The sequence below is a fragment of the Gymnogyps californianus genome, chromosome 1 (genome assembly GCF_018139145.2).
Source record: "Gymnogyps californianus isolate 813 chromosome 1, ASM1813914v2, whole genome shotgun sequence".
In the NCBI taxonomy this organism is placed as follows: Eukaryota; Metazoa; Chordata; class Aves; order Accipitriformes; family Cathartidae; genus Gymnogyps; species Gymnogyps californianus.
In genome coordinates this window covers 177,732,622-177,756,376 of record NC_059471.1, presented here as the reverse complement: position 1 = coordinate 177,756,376, position 23,755 = coordinate 177,732,622, and positions in this window count along the sequence as shown.

Sequence of the window (23,755 nt, the reverse complement as noted above, 5' to 3'; positions counted from 1 at the left end):
GTGGACAGGCCTGGAAGGTGCTTAGCTCAAGCCTTTCTGGCTGGAGAAGCTGGATTTGCAGTTACATGAGCTCTATTAACTTTTCCACTTAGGTATGCTCCGGAGAACAACATAAGCCTGTGCCTGCAGGTGAACAGTATAGATGGTAGGTGGAACCAGGCTTGAGACACCAGCAGTATCAGTATACCCACGTTGTTACTAATACCTTCTGCCTCTGTATTATTTCCTCTGCTCTCCCTAGTCATCTCCTTTCTTGACTTGCTCTTATTTGACTTTATTGCTGTTCTAAGAAATGTTATGAAGATGCTCCTAAGTTTCGGAGGAAGAAAAATTCCCTTGTCTGGCTGTCAATGCACTTTGAAGTGGCTGAGATATTTGAATGGGCTGGAGTGTTCAACCATTTAGGGAGAGACCTTTCACATACAGGAGGTTTGTTTCTGTTTGTTTCGTAGGCCTGTTTCTTCTGCTTAAGAAGGTCTTAAATTAGTAGTAAATAGAAGATCTGTTCCAAGGAGTTTAAAGACAGATGATACATGGCAAACTCTAAAAAAGAAAAACAAATGTAATCATGATGTCATGTAGGAACTATAAACTTTATTGCTGCTTTGGTTCAAGGTCTTATGGGACCCATGAGTTCTCTGTTTTTTCAAAATCATGTTACCATAACTGAACTTACAGCAACTCTATTTCATCAGTACACTGAAATAAAAAATAATATTTTGAAGCGTTAGATTTCAACCAGCTAGCTGGCAGTATCTAAATAACACTTTAAATGTCACTTCTTAGATCAATTATATGAGATTATTAAAGTAGGTGAGGAGTCTGTATGGTTTCTTTCTATTATTATTATCACAGAGTTTTTAAAACTGCTGTGTCACAACAGTCTGCTAAGAGGGGTGAAAGCGCATAATCCTCTCACTTTTTATGCTGTGTCCCTTAGGGATGACCTTGTTTTTCTTTTCCTACGTCTGGTTGTTGTCATCGGTATAATCCAAGATCAAAGAAGCGGAAGGAAAACAGTTTATTACTTCTTCCCTCTTGAACTGCTGTGGTTTCCACAAGGGTTTCTTTTGTCGGTGACACCAGAGCCCTGTTTGCCCAGTTTTCACTATTACATGTCCACATTACATTTCTGAATCAATGTTCCTCTTCTTTTGTTGAGATAAAGGGAATTTTGCAGCTAAACGTTGTGTGAAATAAGAAAATCCTGAATGACTATTGGCTGCATGTTGGGTCATAGAGAGAAACTTTGTCTTTTCTCTTACATATGCATAAATGAATTAAATTTGTACAATGAATATAATTCAAAAAAATGTCAGGAAAACAATAAACTAGTATGATGAAGTCAAAATTATAAACTGTTGCTGTGGTTTTAAAATGGCTTCACAAAGAATGAAGCTATTTTTTATGTTCCACTAATGAAAAAATATGGTCAGGTCTGGTTTTGCGTGGGTATTTTTATACAGTGTGTGTGTGTATACTTTTGTGTTTTGTTTAAAAGGGCAGCAGGATGATTCCCTTCAGCTATTATCTGTCAAATGATGCTACAAATAATAAATATTTGTAATTTGTTGTTTTTATAACAGGTCATGTCTGATACAGTTAGAATAGGCATCAAGAAATGTAGTAGCACTAGGTGGTTGTTGTGGTTTAAGCCCAGCCAGCAACAAAGCAGCATGCAGCCACTCATTCACTCCTTCCCCCTTGGTGGGATGGGGAGGAGAAAATACAACAAAAGGCTCGTGAGTCAAGACAAGGACAGGGAGGGATCACTCACCAATTATGGTCTTCTTCTTCCTCCTCTTCCATCTTCTTCTTCCTCCACCCTTTTATCTCTCTCAGCAGCCTTTCTCCGTTCTTAGATATGCTATCACAGAGGCACTACCACCATCGCTGATGGGCTCGGCCTTGGCCAGAGGTGGGTCCGACTTGGAGCCGGGGAACCTTCTAGCAGCTTCTCACAGGAGTCACCCCTGTAGCCCCTCCCCCGCTACACAAACCCAACACGGTGGTAAACTAATGCAGGCAGAGATAATTTCAAAGAATTTTTAACGTAAATTAAGGCAGAAACCTACATATTATTGCTCTCATTCTGCAGTTGAATAGACCTATACAACCTTAGCAGGGTATCTGCATTAGACCTTGATCTTATGTCTCTCCCACAAACCTCCCCTTCTTCCCTGGTGTCTGGACAGCGCTGTTATGGGGACAAGACCATGGCATAGGAAGAGGGCTGGTGGTCTCTGCTGTTCTTGGTAATCTCAATGCCATGTGCTGGGAGAAAAACCATCTGACTGCTCAGTCCACTGTCAGAGGTCCCACTGCACCGAGAGCTGAGCTCTGCAAGACTATCCCATAGTGTCCTTTGGACTCACGGGCCGTATCCCTGACCACCAAGATATTGCCTGAGACGTGAGGAAGGAAGAGATACTAAATTATTGACAAAGGCAAACATGACTTTCAAAAACCAACCAACCAAGGATGCATAACAAACTCTCCTGTCCGTGTGGGACTTACCTTCAGCTCCGTTTGTCCTCTGCTGTTCAAGGTCCAGCAGGGGGAAAGTGAGCTGGCTGGAAACACCTCTTTGAAATCTGTGCTGGCACTGAGAGTGCTGGAGCAAAAGCAAAAATATAAAGAAGTTGTGTTAATTTCAAGGCCCATTAGGCACAGAGGACCTGCTCCTATTCCCGGTGAAGTTAAACTCTCATTGATTGTAAAACTCTCATTGGTTGCAGAGGTGCAGGATCACTCCATGGAGAAAGAATAATCAATGCTCTGTATGAAAAAAAGAATATTATTGAGCCAGATATTTTTTCAATTGTTAAAGGGACTGTTTTCCAAATTCCCAGTGTGGCAGATACAAATCTTCAATAAGGCAATTTACCTGAAGAAAGTTGCCGTGTAATTACAAGTTTACCAGGTTTGGGGCCTGAAGCTATCCAGTATTTTAACATGAATATCTGTATAATAATGTGGATTCCTCCATCAAGTGTCTAGTTTAATGCATCTGCTTTCATCATAATGGCCTAAGGAAAGTATAAAAAATCAGAATTACATTGAGAAGATCTGACCAAAAAAAACCTTGACAGTATTTCAGCCAGGAGCTCCTGATTCACTTCCTCACACATGTTGCACATTTATTGCAGAGCTCATGTGCAGCATAGAGGCAGTAAAGTATCTATCTATCAATACCTTTCTACTTATTTGACATTTAGAGACTCTCCTGTTCCATTATCTTCGCTTTACTTTGTGACATTTTTATCAACTTCAACATTAACATGGCAGATTTTACAACTAATACACTTAAAAGGTACAAAGATGTCAGCAACATCAATTATAAAAAAATTACAGCTCCTGCTTTATCTCAGAGGTAATTAAATGAGCTGTAATGATTAGCCTAGATTCATTAGATTCACGTTCTTATGACCTCCTCAGATCGGATTATTGTAATTCTTGGTACGTCTGTCTGCCAAGGCAATGCATTGGCAGCCTTGAATGCAGTCAAAAAGGCAGAGGTAAGAGGACTGTTAAAAACCAGATTAATTAGGCCCTTTATAATTCAGTGCAAATGAATTCTCTATTATCTGTTCACAATAATATTGCCATAATTCCTTGGTGTTTTGTGGATAAGGACCCTTGTACTTCCAGGTTGTTGTCACTTCTGGAGTTGTTGTTTAACCAGTGCTACAGTTGTGTTCAGGGCGGAGTAGCTTGGAGTGACAAATCTGATTTGTACAGTGGCATGTAAGATATGCTTATGGGTGATATGTGAGACATGCTTGTGTCTTGGCTGCATTCATTTTGCTTATACTATGACCCTATTACTTGGAGACCAGAACTAGAGCTGGTTTGAATTTAGTAACAGAAGAAGTAAATCTGGGAGTTAAGTGTATGGAAAGTGAGAATGTTCCATGCAGACAGTAGGGAAAGGATACCCAAGAAGCAAAACCATGTGATAATTAGACAATAGATGTAGGACTAGCAGTATATTAGATGATATTTAAGTAAGTGAAATGTAGCTTCTTAGGCATCATCTAACGTGGTTTTATTTAAATTTCTGTATCCCTTCAAGTTTCTTGATTACAGCACTGTTGGCTCTCTGCCTTTCTGGGCACAGTTTTGCAGAACTCCTGAGGCTGAAAGATGGCTTGGCCTAAAGAAATCACATATAAGACTCATCTGTTGGTGTTTTTTTGGCTGAGGATCAAATCTTGGTCTGCTATTAGAATTGTCCAGGCAGTGCCTGTGGTCGGGTAGCCATTGCCTGTGATATAAAGTGTGATGTCACAGAGAACTTCATGGGATCACCTTCATCTAGTCAGGTACCTGTGCTTTAGATCTTAGCAGTTAAAGAGCAATGTTAGTAGAACACAGAAATTACATTAGCTTTGATGTGTAGTTTCAAGATATTCCCCCCAGACAACAGCAAAGCTGTTTAATCTTTTGACATAAAGTCTCATCAGATGTCAATTAAAAAACCCCAAAAACCTCACAACAAATTAATGTTTTTATCAACATACTTTGTATTTTATATGTACTTTGGAATCCTCTCAGAGATGGAGCCAGATCTGGCTTTCACTGAGACAAAGAAAGAGCCACATTGTCATGAATGGCAGTAGGAGCAAGAGCAGGCCAAAGGAGATGAAATTAAAACATTGCAAGTCCCAAATATTGTCCGTCCTAGGGCTGTCAGTAAAATGCAAACATTATCTCTGTTCCACTAATAACTGATGGAAGAGCTAGAAATCCAATTCCTTTGAATCTCCAGAGAAAGTAAAAATATTCCCTCTGATGCTATTGCATGTGAAAAGCTTCTAAAATAATATAAAAAAAATACAAAACGCAAACCCAGGTCACACAGGTTAGAAAATCTAATATGGAGTGTTACAGTGGAGCAGCCTGCAGCAATGTCTTTGGACCAGGTATGGTCACCTTTACACTCACGGAATAACACCTTACTCAGAAACTAATCTCATTAAAATTAATGAGAGTGCTCCCACAGTATCACTCCATTTGATTGTGTGCAAGCTGAAACTGGCCATGTGTATTCAGAGAAAACAGAAAGCTACCTATGGGAACTCGGAAGGGTACCCAGTGAAACCACACGCATCTTCTCAGCACTTGCAAGGCTACATTTGAAAATGTCCATCTGTTTGGGCAACTGCAGTGCCTACAAAATGAATAAAAAGCATAAGCCTGTGCACTTGTGTCTGTTGCCTACTACTGTTAACTCAGGTCCAAACGCACAAGTGTATGTGTAGATGGCGCTCCCCAAAACAGAGGACTGTTGTTTGAAATTTTGGCCCTTTCTGTGTGTGGTCTGACTTGCTGTCCTTAGCAGAACAACATCCATAAAAAGTATCCTGTTTGGGGACCTTACGCTGGGGTAAAACAGACACCATTTACTTAACTTGTATTGATAGAAAGGTCAGATTATATTAATTCCTGTAATAATACACAGTAATTAAATGCGTATTCTTAAATAGCTTCCTAAAAGAGAGCCAGTGTCTCATTAATCTTGAATGTACCAACCTGAGAACTCTAGGGAGGTCACATGAAAACTAAAATTTGAGGAATGCCATATACAGCCCACTGAAATGATTCAACACTGTAATTTAGATATAAATGGAGTACATACCTTTCTCAGCAAGGTGGGCATTGGAGCATGGGAAAGCGTTATTTATTAATGAGTAACATAATGCAAAACAATCATAATTAACTACATTCTATGTTTCCTCCGCAAGATAATAAGCCCAAAGTAATTTAAAGGCCAAATCCTCCTTGCTTTTCTAAGCCAGTCTTCATATCTTCAGCAAGATGACTTCTGGGCTCAAGATGACAGGAAATTGGTCCTCATACATGATTATATACAATACACCCCTACTCATTTAACTTTAAGGGTACAACACTAAAATAATATCCAGAAATGAATTTTCCTGCTGTGATGTTAATTTTAACTTTTTGCACATTTTCCACTGAACAATCTACATAGTACTGTGTCACTCAGTGTAACAGGTAGCAATCCTGAAAGCTGTCTGTGTAAAATTCATGCCTATGCAGATAGAAGGTCTCTGTTCCACTAAGCAAATCCCATTTCCAAGGGTAAAATGAACTCTATTTTTCTGTCCCAGCCATCAGGAGTCCTGAAAAGTGAGTTTGCACATTATAGCCAGTTTGCAGGGAGGTGTCCTTTGAAACCAAAGGAAAGTTTCCCACTAAATTCATTGGGCTTTGGTTCAAGGTCAAAATGAGAAAAAGCTTCAGATGTTAAGGGCAGAAAGGACCACAGTGGTCAGACATCCTGACTTCTTGTAATGCAAGACATAATTTCACCAAGTAATAGATACATCACGACTGCAACTTCTGATCAAGGCACTTCACATCTTTGAGAAAGACAGACAATTTTATTATAAAGAATTTGAATGATAGAGAACATAAAATATACCCAATACAGGCATTAGTTAATTAACTTCTGGTAAAAAATGGGCACTTTATTTCTAGCCTGATTTTGTCCACAATTAGCCAATCTCATAATGTTTCATAATGTAGACTTTTTCAAAGGGATACCCAGTGCCATAATCATGCTGCTAACATGCTGCATTCCTACCCAGTGATGGATCTGGCAGTATGAATATCAGGAACAGTCTGAAAAGAGTAAAATGTTGTTTCACTTCCCAAAAATATTTTACTGGTGTACTTTGTGTAATGCAATCAGTTCAGTCATTTGAAGAAGATGACTCTTCAAGGGCACAGGTAAAGAGTTCAGTGAATAAACTGCAAATGAAAAATTGATGCAGAAGACAAGTAATACATAGAAACTCTGCCCTGCATTAATGAGGATGCTGCTAGGTAGCCATAAAGTCACTCCTGTCTAGAAGCAGGAGTAACATCAAATCAGGCTTTACTTTACTAAGTCTCACATTTGAGAAGGCTGAGAAGCAAATGCAGTTTAGTTTTGCCTCAGACATTGCCTCTCTGCATGCTTGTATGACCAGGCTTACTTTGGACATAACCATACAGAGTGATTGATACTTACAGCTACTTAGTGTGAACTACTGTCAGAGTCTGACCCAACTTCCATTGAAACTGAGGTGGTTTTCCACTGGGAATATAACTGGGTTGTGAGGACCAATTCCTTGACGGTATTCAGATGCCTAGCAGAGTTTTGGCTAAGTGGAAGGTAAATTCTATGTGAACTTTGATTCAAATTAAGGGTATGGGTTCAGCTCTGCTGACTTTCAGTGTCACTGCTGTAGGTGCCTGCACCTCACTCTAGAGCAAACATCTATGTCCGATGTAGGAATCGCACTGTAATCTTCACTGAGTTTGATTATTTTTATCTATTTGCTGTAATCACAATCTGTATGTCCAGCTCAGCTATGGATACGTACATTGGAGACACCTGAAGTTAGATGGGTTGAATCCTACCCTAGGTACCTAGTTGCTTTTGAAAGTCTCACTAGACACTGGCAGACTGACCAAGGTGCCCTTGTTAAATTTATTGCAATGGAAGGTAGGGGCTTAAATGCCTGTTAGGTTATGGGCTTAAATGATTAAATATCTGTATAAAACTGCCCCACGGTGCACGTTAGTCACCTTCAAAGTGTGACTTAGGCTGCCAAAGGCATGAATCTTTCATGAGTTGCTTCTCTCTGCATTTACAAAACAGAACGGTAACAGTGACTGCCTCAAGCTGGGGGCATGAATCCTGGCTATAACACCTGATCTTTTGTGTTCACGTGTATGTCCTCACAGCAGTGCCTACTTTGTACTTTAAATAGAGCATTTGCATCACCAAACTCTGTGCAATAAAGGTACTAAGGAGGCAATATATATTGTTTTACAGAGTCGTAAATGAAAAAAACCCAATAGATATTAACCAATGAAACGTGCTAAATTCAGCTTAAATGCTTCCTGGTTTCTAATATTTAATACATATAGCTAATTATCACTAATTCTCTCTTCATTAATATATAAACTGAAATACCGTAATGGTATTAATTACAATAATTATTACTTCAGGCATTTTGAACAACATATTCCACAGAGAAGAGATTTTTAAATAAAACTGAGTAATAGCAAACTTATAAAACAAAGAATAAAAGTTTGCTTTATTACCAACTTGGATTTGCCTAGCCCTAAAAGGAAAATATCCCTGCCACTGTAATACTGTACTCCGTAAAGGGATTGCTAAAAATTAAAAGCTTTCATTCTCCTCTGGAGCCTTGTTGTAGCAAAGAGGTTTCACAGTCTCTTGACTTCCGTGGCAATGATAGGAATGTGTTTGTAGTCTAAATATGCCAAGAAAGTGTTCCAGTAGAGATTATGGGGTAGCTGGAGTGCTACTGTGATTTACTTAATTCAAAGTGGTGCTTGAAAGAGACTTTTAATCTGCAGTGGACAGAAGCTGCAATGCTGATACTGAAAATGACATTTAGCAACAATTTCTGATGGCTTTCTCTGAAAGTGGTTTGGGAAAAGCATCTCACTGATACCAGTGGTGGAGTTAAGCTTCTGAATTTTACATATACAGATGGTGGAGGGAGAGCTATATTTAGATGAAAGGGATTCACTTCTTTCTAATACCATGCAACAAGGAAATCTGAGGTTCTCCGTTTCAGCCCTGACTCAAAATGGTTGATGTTAATTTTTTCATTAGTTTCACTGACCACTCTGGAGGCCAGTAAAAAGGTCGCCAAAAGATCAAAGGACCAGGATTAAATGGTATTTATGCGTGTAACAGCCATTCATTTCATGGAGTGATTTACTGATTTTAATTGAAAATTAGGATGCTAAATACTTTCAAGGATCTGAGCCTAAGTGATTTAAAAAAAAAATAATTACTAAACAAAGTCCTGTGTTAGGACTGCATGCTTCCTTTTTTCTTAAACATTTGAGTGAATAGCCTTATTACACCTGCATTAACACAAACATCTCGCACTCCCATCACGCCATCTCACCATGTGTGCATTAAGGGCCAAGGTGGAAGCTCCTAGAAGTCCAAGAAGGGAAACATTCCACCGGCTTGCAATCAAATCAATGGTGCTGAACTGCTGGCTTCAGATCCAGCCTCTGGCTCCACCTTCTGCACGCTGATCCTGTTCATCATGAAATCTAATTCATCAGTCACCTGGTAAAACTCAGCAAAACGCATCCCCTGGTTAACAAAGTCTGCCCTGAAATTCAAATGTGCCATTAACATAAGTTCGATTGTGGATAGTGATAGAATAGGAGAGAAGGATTCAAGTAGAAAAGGTAGTTGAAAATTCATCAGTAGCTTTAGTGTAAACAGATTTTAGAGAATTCATACAGACTAAAGCAAACCTGAGTTACTGTTGTTAGTAATCCCCTTTGGAGATAGACATGAGATACTACGTATGGAATACAGTTTATTGAGATATCTAGAGAACCTCAAAAAAAAAAAAAAAAGAAAAAGAGAGCTGGAAACAAATCAGAGCTTGAAGCCTTATAGAAAAAACCTGCTGAGGAGAAAATATTACTGGAGGGGGTTTAATATGTCTGAGAAGGTTGCTGATTACAGTAGGAAGCAATCCAGGAAAAAAAGAGGTTAAAAAACTATTGCAGACAAGCATTTTCAAAAGCTTGTCATGGTTTGAAAGCTTGTACTTTGGAGGTTGAAGCCATTAATGGGATCCACAGAATATCTTGCTGAATAACCTGAAACTGAAAAGGTGAAAATCATGCACTATCCACATTTCCCACAGGGGGCACACGGAAGTGCTAGGGTAAAAAGTTACAAAAGACAGAGGAAAGAGGGCTCAAAGTCACTGTGACACACAGAGGATGTGTGTTTGGTTTGCTTTTCAATGAGGCTTGCTGATAGAAAGGAAAGATTTCTGCATGCACAGAAAGGAGGAAGGGAAGGGGATAGGAATAAATTTGAGCGAGTTAGATTTTCAAGAACCAAAGCAATTTCTGTCCAGGCACAAAGAGACAGGAATGAAGATTGATAATGCAGCAATAGAAGCAGGAGCACAGTGCAGAAAGATAGTTATGGATGGTTAAATGTTTCTAACTAGTTACAGATGTCTGTTGCCAGGAGAGTCTATTTTAGGGCCTTAAGCACGTGCTTGATTTTAATGAGATTTATGCTCAGGCTAAATGTTAGGCATGGTGCAAGGACTTTGCTGAACCAGGATCAAAGAGAGAAAACTGTCATTTGACTTAAGTATGGTGATTTTGTCATATTCTTTTGAACTTATGAGAATGAATTCCAAATTTTTGTCAGATGTAACAGTCAGATTAGTAGGAAGATAAAAACCAGATTGACTACAACCTTCCTGGTCTGGGTTTCTACATGTGGACATGAGATCAGAATCAGGGTTTAGCTATTAAAGTTTAGAAATGAAGAAGCAACAAAAGCAAACACTGTCACAAATTGGATGAGAAGTGTGAAGAAATGGGGTTGAAATGATGGTAAAGGAGGGACAGAAGTAGTGTAGCAAGAGACTTTTAATGCAGAGGAACATTAAAAATAAACATATTCTAAACAGTCCAGACACAAAGTTAGCTAAAAGTGAAGTCCAGCAAAGAGTCAGAGAAGAGATACAGAATAAATCTTACCAACACTGGAGGGAGGAAAATACAAGCTGGTGGTGGACAATGGAGTTGTGTATTGGGTTTGCGTGGCAAGGTTTTGGTAGCGGGGGGGCTACAGGGGTGGCTCTGTGAGAAGCTGCTAGAAGCTTCCCCTATGTCCAACAGAGCCAATGCCAGCCGGCTCCAAGACGGACCCACCGCTGGCCAAGGCTAAGCCCATCAGCGACGGTGGTAGCGCCTCTGTGATAACATATTTAAGAAGGGGAAAAGTTGCTGCACAATAGCAATTGCAGCTGGAGAGAGGAGTGAGAATATGTGAGAGGAACAACTCTGCAGACACCAAGGTCAGTGAAGAAGGAGGGGGAGGAGGTGCTCCAGGTGCCAGAGGAGAGATTCCCCTGCAGCCCGTGGTGAAGACCATGGTGAGGCAGGCTGTCCCCCTGCAGCCCATGGAGGTCCATGGTGGAGCAGATATCCACCTGCAGCCCTTGGAGGACCCCATGCCTGAGCAGGTGGATGCCCAAAGGAGGCTGTGACCCCGTGGGAAGCCCACACTGGAGCAGGCTCCTGGCAGGACCTGTGGACCTGTAGAGAGAGAGGAGCCGACGCTGGAGCAGGTTTGCTGGCAGGACTTGTGACCCCACGGGGACCCACGCTGGAGCAGTCTGTTCCTGAAGGACTGCACCCCGTGGAAGGAACCCATGCTGAAGCAGTTTGTGAAGAACTGCAGCCCGTGGGAAAGACTCACGTTGGAGAAGTTCATGGAGGACTGTCTCCTGTGGGAGGGACCCCACGCTGGAGCAGGGGAAGAGTGTGAGGAGTCCTCCCCCTGAGAAGGAAGGAGCGGCAGAGACAACGTGGGATGAACTGACCAAAACCCCCATTCCCCATCCCCCTGCACTTCTATGGGGGGAGGAGGTAGAGAATTCAGGAATAAAGTTGAGCCCAGGAAGGAGGGAGGGGTGAGAGGAAGGTGTTTTAAGATTTAGTTTTTATTTCTCATTATCCTACTCTGATTTGATTGGTAATAAATTAAACTAATTTGCCCAAGTCAAGTCTGTTTTGCCCGTGACGGTAATTGGTGAGTGATCTCTCCCTGTCCTTGTCTCGACCCATGAGCCTTTCATCATATTTTCTCTCCCCTGTCCAGTTGAGGAAGGGGAGTGATAGAGCAGCTTTGGTGGGCACCTGGCATCCAGCCAATTCAACCCACCACAGGTTGACACACTACACAGTATTAGCAACAGCTTTGGTACCTCCAGGGAGAGCTTTGTCGTACGTTTTCATGCTGCCATGAAGCTGTGTGCTGTTGCTTGCCAAACAGTACTTCAGCCAAGTGCCCCTCTTGTTCTTCTCAGGTCTCTGATCCTCTCACTCCCTCTCTGCCTCATCCTTCCTCCTTCCTCCCTCTCACTCCCCTAGTACTTTTCTACTTGCATGCATGCAAGAGTATTAATAACTCACTCATGTTTTTTGATCGCTCATACCACATTCCGCTATAGATAACTTGGCATGAAAATGAAAACTAGAAGGCAAATAGAGTGCAAAGACCAAGACATTTCAACTATATTCTGTCCTACATAGATAGGGAGCACTCCATTGAAATGAGGCAACACTATCTAACCAACTTGAAACATCTCTGCCTAACCTTTCCTTATCCCCCTTCTCTCTTTAGGTTTTAGGGTTCTTCTGGCAGTGGGGAGTGTATTTTAGCATGTTTATACAGCAGGTAGGACTGGAGGGCTTTCATATCATTATGGTGACTTCAAGTGCTGCCAGAACATGAGTAATATTTATAATACTGATAAACAAAAATGTATGTCAACTTTTATTTTATCTGTCTAAATAAAAGAATAAAGAAAAGAAGCAAAGATGTATGTCAAGTTTTATTTTGTTTATCTAAATAAAATAATAAATAAGAGGAAACTTCCTGCCTTCTAAAATGCCAGATACATGAACAAACACAGTGTTTAAAGTCTCCTCATTGTTACTAGGCAAAACAGTGAGGCCAGCAGCTGTCATACGTTTTGAAATCCCAAGCAATTAAGAGCAAATAAAAGAATAGTTAGGAATAATCTAAAATTGGTGCTGCCTACAGAATAAACAAACGAGTTTGACCTGGTTTTCTGTGCACGTAAACAGACACAATGTTCCCAAATTTAGTTAAGCTACAGGTATTTCTACCAGCTTCAGTGCTCCTCTATTACCAAGAGCAGAGACAGACAGTTTATTGCAAAACAACACTTCAACTGTAAACCAAAGTGAAATACATATGAGAAATATTGTATGTTTACCAGCAACTGTGCAGTAAATACAGCATAGCCCTTATGAAAAATAAACACAAAATGTAATTACACAGACTGTTTGTCAAAATACATGTTTGAGTCCTGTAATCATCTGAGTTCTTACCAATGCTAACATTGCTCACCCTGCAGAGGTGCCCAGGACTTTCAGAAATGTCTTACAGGTCTTACATAAATGTACTGAGCTAGACCTCGCAGTGCTCCCATTATCACTTGCACAAGTGGGAACATTTTAAAGTTAATGAGCCTGGTTCCAACTTTTCTCCTAAAGGCGGAGGAGGAGAGAGCTTGCAGTGAACTGCCCAGGTGCCCTGTGGAAGGAGTGTTTTGGCAACCTGCCTGTGGCCAGGAGTCCTTGCACACACTTAGAGCTATCAAGGTCAGTGAAGGCTCATCTCTTCAGCAGACCTGCTGGGGCACCTGCACAAAGGGCTTGGCTGGGAAGAGTTTGATTACAAGGCAAAATAGATGATCCCACTCTGATTCACTCTGCAGGGCTTCCTACTCTTTTAATTTATTTCTGTAGACTATATTCCAAGTGTAGGCACAATAGGCAGGTAATTTAGGTAATCGGAGTCATCTTGCTAGGACCAGGCAAGGGCATTTCAAGTATTGATTGTAGCATCTATGTGAGACAATTAAAGCCAGTAGGCAGAATCCGTCCATAAATCTTGGGTGAACTGGAACCATTCTTCTGCCCTTGCTTGAGGATATACGCAGTTTCTTAATGTACCACAAGTATCTTACCATGGCATTTTGCTGTCAATAGATAATTAGCTGCTAGTGTCGTCCATGTAAGAGCTTTCCTTTAAAGAAAATATTCTGCTACTGAAATCAAGATAACAAAAACCCCCATCTAATAATACCCACCTTCCTGTGGGTCACTGGTAAGGTCACTGTAGTGTAATGAAATATGCATTTCATTACACTTGATGAGATATATGCATTAATTTCTGAGGTAGCAGTGGACAGTTTGTGATGGCATCTATTCATTTCCTTGCTTTTAAGTGTTTGTGCTTTGTTAGTAGAGAGATAACTAACTAAATTGGTTTTTGAAATTGGGTTTTAAATATATTGCAAATGTATTCTTTAATACATTTCCACTCAGCGCTGGAAGGCTGGGAAGACAAAAGCGCTGTCTAGATTGTCGTCTGAGGCACAGCACCTGCACGGTGCAAACCCAGACAGAAAGCCACAGGGTTCAAGGAAATCACATGGGAAAAAAACCTCATGCGTCTTTTCTTTAGAGACTTAAAGTTAAGTGTATAGCCTATACTAGTCATGCGGGCTCACTTTGTTGGAACTGTAGAGCAGGCTAGGCACTCCGGGGAGTAATGCATCCTACTCATCTCAGACAATGAGCTAGGCAGCTAGTTTGGACTAGAGTGAGTGAGGGCCAGCTGGGCCAAAGTGTACACATTTGCTGCCCCTGGCAGGAACAAGCAATGTTCCCTACAGCCACTTAATGGACGGCACCCTGTATATTAAAAGCATGTTTCTCTCTGTTAATAGGCTAAAAGAGCTCTTTTGAGAGTAAGTCTGCATTCATTTTGCTTTCTGCTAGGCTTATAACCTTCTTGTGTCTTCTCTTCATTTCATAAACCTACGAACTGATGGCTAGAATTTAGCCTTTTTAGTATGATTTATATTTTTTTTGTGTATACTGTCCCTGGTCAAGATCATGAGTACTGCATAAATACTCTGGCCTGGATCCAAAAAGATGGATTTCTGGGAGAGGAAAGAGTAGAAGAGTGAGCTAAGAAGGCCTTTTTGCTTTCATGACCAGCACGCTGTATGGTGCATGTGCAGGGTAAACTGAAAGGACTGTTGGTGCTCATATGCAGCTCTCTGCATTAACATCAGAGCTGCACTAAGTACTGACTTACAGTGCTTAGTTTCTCATAGGACACTTAACCTTCCACTGAAATATATAGAGAGAGTTCATGCCTAAATGCTTTCGGAGATGTGGCCATACAAGATAAATGATGAAAAAATACTGTTTGCTTCTCCTGAATCCATGAGGAATTAAGGAAGAGCGGGAGGAAGGGACTTCTTTCAAGGTCATGCAAGAACTTTTTGTAGGCAGACAGAGAAATTAAACCAGTTTCTCTATCCTAGGGCCCAGAGCAAAGAGTGTGAAAGGAGGCGGGCATATCTGATATACCCTCTGCACTTGAATCTATTGCCCACACATATGCGCGTAGTACTGTATAAGGTGTAATAGCGTCCTGTTCAACCCTCAGCTGGGGCTCCAGAGAGAATGGCTCTCCTCCTGTAAGCCCTGTGTCATATTTGCCATTTCTATGTGGAGACTCTGGATATCCTCAGGTGTCTTAAATGGCACTATAGCTTTCTGGGCAAGCAACTGAATCAAGTTCTAAATGTTTAAAGACTAATCATAAAACAATTAAGTGGTGGAAATGAGCCATAGATTTAAATATTTGATTGGATTACTTGAAACAAATTTGAAGAGTGCTGTAAGCTGAACAAAACACAACAGAACAGAATTGTTCCCGACTTACGTACCTAATGGAGTTTTTTTCAGAGAACTCTGGAAGAGGGGTTTATATAAAGTAGACAAATAGGCTTGGATAAATAGCACTTTTTAAATGAAAAAGGGGACAAATTATGATACGTAACTTATGATACCTAATCTTTAAAACCTTTTAGAATCCTTCAGAATCCTCTAAGGTACATTTACTGACAACTTGAAGGCATTTACCTTACCATTAGTTACTTCTCTAGAAGCTATGATCTATATTTCTAAGTTGGATTGTCTTTCCATGATGCTGCTGCCTTTTGCTCAATTAGGAAATTCCTCTGAAATCTGTTTGCATGCAGTTACTAAGCTTGAAAAAAGGAATCCAACTCTGATTACATTTTGACAGTATAACTTTCTGAATCATCTTCCAAGAAAAAAATTCCTTCTTAACTAGGATTATAACAAGATAGATACTTTGTTATGCAAATGTGTATTTCTGTGCAGACATTATAATCCACGTTGGAGGTTTCCTTCAACTCTAAAGCCACTTTATTTTGGATTCACAGAGATATAGTTGCAAAACAAAATAAGCTCTGAGATAGAATTTTTTGAGACTGAATAGAGAGAATTAAGTGGGTAGTAAAAGTCAGCAATGTCAATGTTTCCTAGTATGTTTTTGTTTTGCCTGAGGATCAGTCCTTCTCAAAGGTACTGGATTAGTTTTTTTCTCCTGAATAAGTAAAAAAATGAGTGTATGTGAACTTCATTTCCCATTCTATATAAAAATCTCTTCCATCATGGAGAGTTTTAAGAATCCTCTTTGCAAAATCCGGTTTCAAAAATTATCTTGATGCCTTCAGTTTCCAGAATATCAGTTTGATGATGTGGTCATTGCCCAGAATCTGCAGTAACATTTTTGGTTATGCAGCTGACCACATGTTAAATGATCACGCTGTTCTTTATCTGACCCTAAGGTATTAGTGGCTTATTTGGGAGCTATCACTCATTTTGGACATGTGGGTAGGAGTTCTCTTCAGCAGTTTATTTCTTTCATAGACTGTTTAAAGGCTGTTAATATGTATTTTGTCTATGTTTCTACAGGCTCTTCCCCTGGAGATCTATAGGACTCCATCTGTTCAAAACAGCTGCCAAATACTTTTGTGAGTGTGTGTGTGCACGTGCACCTATGTATAAATAAAAAATACACTAGTAAGAAAGCCTGAGACTTTCCTGTGGTTGTGATATCACCTGCATCATTATAATGCACAGTTTTATGTATTCCTGTCTCGGAAGCGGAGGTATTACCCTTTCTTTCTCAGCTGAGATAGTATACTGAATGTCAGCTATCTGTCTTTGCCTCTCTGTAAATATGCAGAGATTTTATTTTTTTTTTTTATTATAGGGACTACTTGATTGTATGGGAGGGATGGATGGGGGCTGTGATTTATATTATGATTATTATAGGGAGATTGTAGGGAGATGTAATTTCTTTGGGTGTCTTGACAGCTCAGAGTTTTTCTGGATCCGTCAGTTCTGATCTTCAGGTGGCTGTGGTAAGTTGGTTTGCAGGGTGACGTTTTCCTTTCTGAAGCACGCTGTCACAGTTATCCATGCCATCGCTAACTTCAGGTTAATCTACTGTAACATGGCCTGTACTGGTCTTTCCTGCACAGGAAGGCAGTTCAGAGTCTTTTGATGATGTACAACACAGCATTTTGGTTGTTCAACTGATACAAGCAGATGACCCCTGTGCTTCAATTTCTTTAACAACTTCCTGTTCCTTTAGAGACATCATTCAATGTAGAGATGACTTTCTGTAAAGCCCTAAGTAGGCTGGCACTTGCCTTCTTTAGAGGCATACACTACTCACAGAGTATATTCTGTTTGTCTTCAGCATTAGAGAGCATTTTACAGGAGATTATTAACACAGAGACCTATGAGAAACTAATTATATTAATTTTGGAGATGCTAGAGCATAAATTATTATACAAAAAGAAACCTATCATACAGCAATATGATAGAGCAACTTTTTCAAGTGTGCTTCATGTTATTCAATAATTTTACCTCTGTTGAACTTATTGGGAGTTTTACAACGGATGCAATTGGAAGAGTTTTGACATTGCTGAATGGTTTGACAAACCCACTCCAGAAAAAGTCTATTTCAATATAGAGATTTTTGGCTTAATGCTGAAATCAGTTTCAGCTGATTTCTCCAAAATGAAACACATCTTCCTGAACTAGAAAACAGGTCTCAAACCACAGACTCAAGTTAGTGAGCTTGTACAAGCAGCTTGTCTTGTCAAGGATAATATGTATGGATAAAATAAGTCAAAGCTAATTATATTCCATTTAGCATACTCATTTACTTCTCATAATTTATGGTACTTGTTTTCTTCTTGTCTTGCACTTTGGTTGTGAAATTATGTTGTACATGTTTCCCATATACAATGCTTTTCTGCTTATTTGAAGAAGTGGAAGACAATACATAAATAGAAACTTTTTGCTGTTTTTTAGAAATATTAATACTACTTGGCACTTACATAGAATTCTACATAATCAAAGTACTGTATAAATATTAACTATTGAATCCTTATACTATCCCCACTAAGGAAAGCAATTAAATATTGCTATCCTAATTTTACAAATAAAAATGAGAGCTAGAGAGATTAAACTGTGTGTCCAAGGCATCAGAAAAATTTGATTTCAGTGGCAGGATTATTTCAGGATCCAACAGCTACTTTCAAACCACTGTCACAGTTGTTTCTCCTTTACTGAACTAATGACATTTAAGAAAAGAGACTGGACATTTTCTTTGTGTTAATATACACTAGCTATTTCAATAAACCTTTTTTTACAGCAAAGTCTGCAAAGATACTTTCCAGTAAGTCAGAAGCTATAATAGATGCAGGTATGTGTTTTTCCACCTTCTGCCTTGCTACCTAAAGGATAAAACCAATCAAGACCTAGGTTTTTGGAGAGTAACTTATAGTCTTTAGGCACACTTTCTTGAAATCTGTGCACTCATTTGTGATGAGCCAAATGAACTCCAGCAATATTGTTGTTTCGAAGTAACCCAAGCAAGTTCTGTCATGCACAATTTCGTTGTTTTTCAGGACACTAAATTTGCAGAGTTTGGTGTTGCATGTGATTATATTTTTAACATATGGAACCATTAGAGTGTTGTTATATACACTTAGCCAAATCAAACGAGAAGCCATGTCAGTAGCTGGTCTTACTAGTGCCAGGATAGCACTGTGCAAACCGTGGCTAGGGATTCCCTTTGGTGTTTCTTATCTACTCAAACTCTGGACAAAACAAGTGTTTATTGGCATGGCAAAGCAACACAGAAATACCCCCAAAGGACTCCAGTAGGTCTGGTTTTGCTTTACCACCTGCATTAGATGTTTACAACTGTGCACATATCATTACACTGGTTTGAATTTTCTTGAATCAGCCAATGCTACAGTACAGCCCTCTCCTCTCTAAGCACTGGAAGAAGTCTGTAGTAAATGATTCTCCCAGAAGTGAGAACAGTTGAACTCAGACTGAGGACCAGAGTCCCTCTTGCTGTGCACCATTGCATAGTGATTAGAACAGAACAAAAGCAGACATGCAGATCTGGCTGAAGCTGTGATCTTGCAAGTGTTGTACAGTGATGTTTTCTTTCCCTTATCATATTACTCAGAGGAAGTGTCTCATTAGACACTGCCAGAAGGTCAAGCACCTCCCTTGTCTCCCTGGTAAACCTGTTTTTGGCATAATACAATATACTGATTTGGTATCATTTTATGAACATTTTAGAATCATAGAATCATAGAATCATTTAGGTTGGAAAAGACCTTTAAGATCATCGCGTCTAACTGTTAACCTAGCACTGCCAAGTCCACCACTAAACCATGTCCCTAAGCGCCACATCTACACGTCTTTTAAATACCTCCAGGGATGGTCACTCAACCACTTTCCTGGGCAGCCTGTTCCCATGCTTGACAACCCTTTTGGTGAAGAAATTTTTCCTAATATCCATTCTAAACCTCCCCTGCTGCAACTTGAGGCCATTTCCTCTTGTCCTATTACTTGTTACTTGGGAGAAGAGACCAACACCCACCTCACTACAACCTCCTTTCAGGTAGTTGTAGAGAGCGATAAGGTCTCCCCTGAGCCTCCTTTTCTCCAGGCTAAATGACCCCAGTTCCCTCAGCTGCTCCTCATAGAACTTGTTCTCTAGACCCTTCACCACCTTCATTGCCCTTCTTTGGACATGCTCCAGCACGTCCAGCACTGTCTTTCTTGTAGTGAGGGGTCCAAAACTGAAGATAGTATTCAGGGCGTGGCCTCACCAGTACTGAGTACAGGGGGACGATTACTTCCCTAGTCCTGCTGGCCACACTATTTCTGATACAAGCCAGGATGCTATTGGCCGCCTTTGCCACCTGGGCCCTCTACCAGCTCACATTCAGTCGGCTGTCAACCAACACCCCCAGGTCCTTTTCTGCAGGGCAGCTTTCCAGCTACTCTTCCCCAAGCCTGTAGCGTTGCATGGGGTTGTTGTGACCCAAGTGCAGGACCCAGCACTTAGCCTTGTTGAACCTCATACCATTGGCCTCAGCCCATCGACCCAGCCTGTCCAGATCCCTCTGTAGAGCCTTCCTTCCCTCAAGCAGATCAACACTCTCGCCCAACTTGGTGTCATCTGCAAACTTACTGAGGGTGCACTTGCTCCCCTCGTCCAGATCATTGATAAAGATATTAAACAGAACTGGCCATCCAGCCAGATTTTTTCCCAGTGAAGAGTACACCTGTCCAAGCCATGAGCAGCCAGTTTCTCCAGGAGAATGCTGTGGGAAACAGTGTCAAAGGCTTTACTAAAAGTATAGGTAGACAACATCCACAGCCTTTCCCTCTTCCACTAAGCAGGTCACCTTGTCATAGAAGGAGATCAGGTTAATCAAGCAGGACCTGCCTTTCATAAACCCATGCTGACTGGGCCTGGTTGCCTGGTTGTCCTGTACATGCCACATGATGACACTCAAGATGATCTGCTCCATACCCTTTCCTGGCACCAAGGTCAGACTGTCAGGCCTGTAGTTCCCCGAATCCTCCTTCTGGCCCTTCTTGTAGATGAGCGTCATGTTTGCTAACCTCCAGTCAACTGGGACCTCCCTGGTTAGCCAGGACTGCTGATAAATGATGGAAAGTGGCTTGGTGAGCACTTCCACCAGCTCCCTCAGTACCCTTGGGTGGATCCCATCTGGCCCCCTAGACTCGTGTGTGTCTAAGTGGTGTAGCAGGTTGCTAACCATTTCCCCTTGGATTATGGGGGCTTCATTCTTCTCCCTGTCCCTGTCTTTCAGCTCAGGGGGCTGGGTACCCCGAGAACAACTGATCTTATAATTAAAGACTGAGGCAAAGAAGGCATTAAGTACCTCAACCTTTTCCTCATCCATTGTCACTATATTTCCCCCCAAATCCAGTAAAGGATGGAGTTTCTCCTTAGTCCTCCTTTTGTTGTTAATGTATTTATAGAAATATTTTTAATTGTCTTTTACGGCAGTAGCCAGAACAGCTATAGAGAGAACAGAAAAAGCAGAACAATGAAGAATGAAGACAAGGGGATTCACGAAGCTTGGGTTCAACTCAACACTATTCTTTGATTTCTAGAGCTCATGTAAGATGCCCAGACTTCTAGTGCCAAGCATAAGCCACCTGACTTCTAGCTGTCCCTCCAGAAGGGTAGTGGTCTCCCACAGGTTCCTTGTCGTATAAACTAGTCCGTCAAGGTGCCTCATGTACCCCATGGTGCTTAAGATGGACACTAGATGCCTATATTTAGGCACCTGAACTTAGATGTCTGTTTCAGAGCAAATTGGATCATGCTCTGAGCCCCTCATTCAATGAGTGGCAGCGCCCATTGAGACACAGTGGAGACTAAGGAGTGATTTATCTCACCGTGAACTGAAATCAGGCACATAAACATGGGTACTTGGTGCTATTTCAGGTTTCCCAAGATGTCTTGCATGGGGCTGCCAATGCAATAAGCAAACTGAGAGACCTGTGCCCCTCCACAGGGTCACACAGTGACATCCACAGGTTAAGGGCATCTCAAATGGTACAAGATGCATCATTTAAACAAATGAACTGTGCCCAAGATTTGTACTGACAATATCCAGAGCTACCTGCTGCTCGTTTAGTCACCTACATGCAGGCCACTCATTTTGGGTGCCTTAAACTGAACCCTACCTCTCCAGGATGACTGGACATTTATAAGCAGATAAGAATTAATGATTTTGTTGACAGAGTTTGCCATTATTAAGTACTTCGCCTGGTTAGAGTAACATCAGAAGAGAGGAGAAAATAAATGCTGAGGAAAAAAAAGGTAAACAGAGATTTGTTAATGAAGAAACACAGCAGCAGCAAAATATTTTATTAAATGTAGGTATATACAATTAAGGTTCTGCAAACAGTCCTGAAGATTCTTTTCCATAATAATCTAATGTTACTTAAGGATTATGGTGATGAAGAAATTTCAGATTTTGATGTGAACATTTCTTTGTAAAGCTTTTGTAAGCTTTATGATTATAGCATGATAAGCCTGATCTGTTTGCAACAGCAGCTGTGGTGTGTGTGACTCAGGAAAACTTTATGCATTTGAGTTTGGTGTTGCTTTCATCAGAAGATGTCTAACTGCTGTTTATTAATGGCAAATTCGGAACTCCCAAAGTGTGAATGTGTCCTCATACTTGCCAACCTCAAAGTTACTGTACAATGATCTCAGGTTGTCCTGGTTTCAGCTGGGACAGAGTTAACTTTCTTTTTAGTAGCTGGTACAGTGTTGTGTTTTGGATTTAGTGTGGGAATGATGTTGATAACACACTGATGTTTTAGTTGTTGCTAAGTAGCGCTTATCTTAAGCCAAGGACTTTTCAGTTTCCCATGCTCTGCCAGCAAGCAGGTGTGCAAGAAGCTGGGAGGGAGCAGAGCCGGGGCAGCTGACCTGAACTAGCCAAAGGGGTATTCCACCATGGCTGCGTGGTGCTTAGTTGCTGACTGGGGTTAAACCATGACACAGGTATTTGTATAAACCTGCAGAATTATCAATATTTAGTTTAATAAATACAAGCAAATCTGTGCCATCGTTATTTACGATCCTCCCTGATTTCATTCAATGAAATCCTCCATGATTTCATTGTAGACTTTTAGTGACATAATCTCAAAAGACAATAACATTGCTTGTTGTAGTACGTTAGGTATATATTCTACAGGTTGGCTTAGAACTCAAATCTAAAGACTAACCAAGGACTTCTTTAAATACTGTCAGGTTTAACCATACTTTTCCACTTGTTAATGATGAATTTTTCATTTTTATCTGGAGGGACCAATTCTTCTTTTTTGGTCACAGACTTTCCTAGATACATGTGAAACAGATTTCATTCATTACACTATAAGGTTGCAGTTATTCTAATAAATATATTTGTAATTTAATTTGTTGATTTTTTTAGATGGAATTATGATTTGATATCACAACTGTTTTGCATCAATAGGAGCTGCAGAAGCATTTATATAGTGAGTTAATTTCCCAGCATATCTTATATTTTATTTATCTCATCAATCTTAAAGGAATAAATATCCTGGATGATCAGGACTGTAATCTATTTCTTGCATTAAGGTTAAGAATCAAGACTATACATTGGAATGAGTGCTTAGTAAACCCATTGTAGAATTTATTTACATTGTTATTTTTATTTTTTCTGGAAAATCACAGCTGATAGTTCAGCTAATTTGAATTTATAAAATTAGAAAAGACATTAAGATGAAATCTCTCCTCTTGAACCTGATAACATTATGTCTACTCCTATATCTATTTACGGAGTTAACAGAACATAGTTACATTAATTCTGTCTATCAACCTCAGTCAGCAGCCGTGAAAAGAATTAACCAATTTTCAAAGTTATTCCTGCCAGTGAATTTTGATAATCATTCAAACCTCCTAGTAAGAATTTCATTCACCTCAGATGAGGACAAGAGCCAAGACAGATCCATCATAACTTTGTGAACTGACGTATTAGGCCCATAGTAGCTGACCCATGGTTTGCACAGGTAAGAGTTAAAAGATTATGTGAAGACAAAATAACTCTCATCTGAAGATGATATATTATTCTGATCTATGAGACAAACTCTGAGGCCTGGATCCTGGATTCAGTCCGTTTAATGTTAGGCATGCAACTGAAATGCTTACATTTGTAGGCTGCTTGCCCTGGGCAACCTTTATTTACAATGGAGATAGGCACTTCCAAGGAGTGATTCTGATCTTAGGTGGTGAGATAATGGGAGCACAAGATTGAAGTACTGTATCACTAAGCCCTTGAGATAATCAATTTTATGTATTCATTTACAATTAAAATCTCTACTT